This window comes from Calypte anna, chromosome 3 (assembly GCF_003957555.1).
Source record: "Calypte anna isolate BGI_N300 chromosome 3, bCalAnn1_v1.p, whole genome shotgun sequence".
Classification (NCBI taxonomy): domain Eukaryota; kingdom Metazoa; phylum Chordata; class Aves; order Apodiformes; family Trochilidae; genus Calypte; species Calypte anna.
Genome location: NC_044246.1, coordinates 76,292,573 through 76,297,629, shown reverse-complemented (window position 1 = coordinate 76,297,629; position 5,057 = coordinate 76,292,573).

The following is a 5,057-nucleotide window of genomic DNA, read 5'->3' as shown; positions in this document are numbered from 1 at the left end:
GCTGCTCTGCAAGGCCCCTCTGTTCGTTTCTCCCCGGCAAGCGTCGCGCCGTACAGGCTGTTCCTGTAAAGTTAGAGAAGCTGCTTCTGGAAATGCAGGCAAGAGAGATGCTGAAAGCAGAATTGAGACATGCAGAGGAGATCCAAGCCTCCTGGCACGCAGCGACAGAACTAAGATATGCACGTGGTGGTATTTCAGTCCTTGTGTACCTAAAGAGAAAATTGATATGTCTTTAACAGTCTCTGACTCAATGCACAGAGTTGTGCTAGCTGAGTTTTAAGGACTAAGACAATCCTTTACATCTATCTCCTCATTGCCCACATTCCTCCTCGGTCAGGAGGAAGCTTTGCCAAACAAGATATAGTTGCAACACTAAGGTCACATAGTATGTGGCATTGGCAGCCGCATCCCCTGCAAACTCGGGAGCGGTGATTACTGATGCTGAAAAATGCAAAGCAGTAAGTTTTGTAATTTAAGACCAATGTCTATGTGGTTCAGGGTAGCTTGTTGTGGGTTTAGCAAGTAGCTCTACTTACCTAGTTAAAATATGTATTTGACATGGCTTGTTGTATCAAATGGATTTAAAATGATGCAAATAGATATGAAAACTATTACAGAACCTTCCTGAACCAGGAAGTCTTTCAAAATCCCCTTTTCCAATTCAAAATGCATATACTTGCCAGATGCTAGGTGTCTGCATCAGATCACAAGTGTTCTTAGTGAACTTGGAACATGAGAGAAGAGCATAAGCAAGCTTCTCATTCTTCTAGATTGATCTCTTAGGCATGAAGCTGATGCGGTGCCAGCAGAATGTTAGCAGCTACATCTGCTGATGCTACCTTGACTTTTGACAAAACAACTCTTGACTGAGTCCAGCTGTCCTGCTGCACTCACATGGCTATGGTGGAGAACCACAAAGCAAATCCAAAGAGAACACAATTCTTTCTGGCTGCTTTAGAAGTTCCTGATCAAATAAGATTATTTCTTTATTCTTACATCTTCTTTAACAAGTATGTTATAAGCACTTTTTTTCCTTGTAATTTCCCCTCGGAGAAAAATTGCTGTTAAAGTCTAGCATTCACTTTGAGTGCAGAAGGAAAAAAACAAGTGTGGGCTCCATTTGTTTTCAGTGATGTACTCTGAGCTTCTCCCATCCAAAATAAGCATAACTATCCAGTGAGAAACTGCCCCGCTGGGGCTTCTGATTTGTTTTGCTGTGGTTGGCTGAAGTCTTTAAAGGCTTTTTCTAGCATAGGAGAGACAGTGATGTATTGATTCAATTTGAAAATTCTCAGATATTATCACTGCACTCCATCTTGTGGAAGAGGTAACAACACATTATAAAAACATCCTATAGTGGGTTTTTTGAGTGATTAAAACTAACAATGTCCAATTCTTGCCAAAGCACAGAACTACAAATAGCAGAGGATACAAGAAGTTGTTTAATTCTCTGTCTACCTAAATGTACCAAATGGGTTTCTGTAAATGTCCCTTGGTTTTAGGTATGAGCTTTATTTAAGCTCTGATTTGGAAAGGAGCTTTAGGAAAGCATTCAAAGTGTGTAATTTGAAAAGATAAACTAAAGCAGAAAGGAACACACTTTCTATGTGAGGCTGCCAAGGAGCACCCACATTTGTGACAGTCTTCATAAGGCTTCAGGTGGAGCAGGGATGGTGATCTAGGGGTATGTGACTGGGAAAAAAGACTTTGCTATGCAGGATTGTCCTGTAGGGAACTGACTGGTTTGGGTTTGGTTTTTTGGTTTGGTTTTTTTTTTATTTTTATTTTGTTATCCCTGTAATAACTACAATAATCTAGCTGTACCTGAGACACCATATTGAAGATCATTATCTATCTTACCAAAAAACCCAAATGATGAGATTCTTTTTGCCCTTCTGAAACTGCCTTTCATGGCTTGTGATTTTTTCCCTTGATGTTCAGTGCTGCTTTGGGAAATTAGAATAGGCATTGAGGCAGAAACTATGAACCATAGCAAAGGCATATTCATACATATTCTTGTCTGGCTGGGTGCAGAGAAAATTGAGCAACTTCTCTGGATCCACAGCTAAAGAAAGGTTAACCTTATAATAGTTGCCGTAGGACAAGCTTGAAGAGAAAGCCATTTAATTTAATGAATAACTTAAAATACAAAGGGCTAGTTATTCCAGCTGTTCCTTGGACGGAAGAAAAAAGGTTTTCTTGAGGAGAGACTGCAGAAAAGCTTAGTCATTCAGACCCAAAAAAGCAGGGAAAAACGAGTCTTGCACAGGAAGAAGTTAGGAGAAAATTCTCCTCTGAATTACCTCAGCCCCAGAAGCAGGTTCCACAAGGAGGCTAAATTTAATTAGTAGACATGACCTGTGTTTTTTCTTTTCTTTTTTCTTCTTCCAGATCTCTTCTCTCTCTGTTGCAGCACTAATGTTGAAGCTTCTTGCCATCATGCAGTGTGGAGCAACAAGGCTGAGCAAAGCACTGGCTTTTTATCCTTCATTTACCGCAGATGGGCTTGGAAAACACATTGGTCAGCCTGGTGATTGCCTCTATGCTTTACTGCTCTGAACTGTGCTAAGTCCAGTAAGGTAGAATTGATCTGTTTTAATTAATGCTTCAGTGCAAACAAGGCCTTGAAAGTGGAGTGTCTCCTTCTGTCTATTGTGACAATGTTAATTCCAGAGAGAAAATACTAATTCTCCTTGACTACAGCATTTGTTAGCCTTTTTCAGACTCCTTGGTCATTTTCCTACATACACTTCTTCACTGTGCTAAGTACTGTAAAGACCAATGAATATCAGGAGAACATGTAGATGAACACAAGAAAAATCAGATGTTGAGAGATTTTATGTTTGCCCTTACTAATCCATTAGTTGTATGCAACCCCAAAAGGATCTGGAGTTTCAAGGCTGCCTCTGAACTCTGTGCCCTGAAGAAAAGGAAGATTTCAAAATGCGGTTTCTAGTATATCCAAAATAAAAAAAAAAAAAAAACTTATCAGCCTTTTTCTCTCCCTTTTCTTTGTAACAGAATGAATTTGAAGACTTAAAAAAACACAGCATAGTGTAACAACAAAGTGACAGTGCCAAGATTCAACCTTGGTGAGGTTATCCACGTGCTTGCAGTTACAGAAATATTTTGTTCTACCCAAATGTGGAACACAAGCAAGCTTACCACAGTAGCTGGGATGAGTAAGGATTAGAGTGAAAAAGCATGTTGCTATTTTGAAATGGAAATTTATTACATTTATCTGAGCATTGATGCAGAAGGCTTCTGAACTGGAGCTGAGTTTCAAATGTAGCACAAAAATGTTTTCACACCTTTCTTTAGAAAAACGAGATCCTCTAGAGCTGCTTTTGCAGTGTAGCAAATATCAACTAGTCCTTTCCTGACAGCTTCAGTACCTTGTTTTCCAGCCTGTTTTTATCCTGAGATAAAAAGAGAGAAAGAAAAAGCATCTGAGCAAAATTTCTGTAATTGTCGAGCAGATATGAGATATAATGCCACACATTCAATGTCTCTTGTCTTTTGGCTATCTGACTGCTATTGAAGTGATTCCTCTTTTATTTCTCACAGCAAAAATGAAAAGATGGTCAACAAACCTCAAAAATTCACCTTTCTCTCAAAGGTCATTTGCTGCTTCAGTTGGTACTGTCTTTGAAGCAAGATAAACCAAAGTTCTACTGCATCTGTACATAATCCACACAGCCATGAAAAAAAATGTCGTGGAAAAATTCAGCATTCAACTTCTGATCTAGAATATCCTGAATTATAATCCTTTCAGAAGCTTGTAGAGGTGGAGGACATGGCACAGAAGAGTCTCCAAAATATTTTGCCCCCAAAATTCAATTCTTAAGAACTATGTATCTTCATTGTATGTCCCAGTTTAACAAAAGGTGTGTGATTCATTACACTTCTCATCATTTAGACTGTTCTGTAAGAGAACCAGCTGACCTCCCCTTGTACTTAGTATGCTGGAGCAATCTTGACAGGGCAGCTACATCCAGCATTGCTAAGTTTATATACTCTTTTTTTAAATATGGTGTTTGTTTAATTTTGTTCTTGGATCCAGGACCCTGGGGAAAAATCTTGATGCATGAGCTTCCTAGAGAGAAACTCTGAGCTTTTTTCTGTACTCTCTGGCCTTCCCTCCCCTCTGTGCTTCCAAGCAGAGTTTATAATAAAAGAAGTATAGCCTATTGCCTATCCAGATCACACCTGTGTCTGGTTTTGTAAATTTGCTATTTGTTCACATTCAGACTAGATCTATATTAACTTCAGTTACTCAGTCCAGTTTTCAGTAGAACCATTATGGTATGTATTGATATATTTGTTTGTAAACCAATAATTTTTACTTGTAGCATAGGAATTTAAATAAAAGTCTTTTTTTTTTCCCAGCAAATGCTTTGAGGTCCTTACATGATAGTCTAGTGAAACTAGCTGGGATTTTTCCAGTGTCTAAATGCCAGAAACTGTCTACTGTACCAGCATTTGAGCATATTCAGTGTTTTGTGCAGCTACTCTCTCTAGGAAAAGCATAACTAATCAGGACTTCTGTCACAAGGCACCTTTCTTTTCTGAGGTAACAAGTTTAGTATTGCAAAATCTAATTCTGTGCATCATCTTATCTGTTGCCATTCATTCCCCAGCAAATTTTATTTTTAATAGATGCTATAAATCAAAAGCAAAGATGGACAACATGGATATTATTCATTCAAATTATCTGATTTAATTTTATTTATAACCAAAGGCAATTCCCCATGAACGTAATGAAGTGGCCTCTATAATAAAATAAGTTTTTGAACTGCTAGCCAATTACAAATGCTTAATAGATCTTCCAATTAAATAAAAATAATGATGAAAACTCACTTATCATTGAAAGAGAGCATTAGAGTAACTAAGGCAAACAATTTACCATTGGGAAATATCTGTGTTAGAATCTGCTTGTCTGCATTAGTAAGTAACTCCAGCAACGAATGAATATGAAATGGTGAGTTTAAAACAAAATTTTGTATTCAGTGGATTTAAGAAGAATATAAACATTTTATTATGGTGTTGCTTATAAT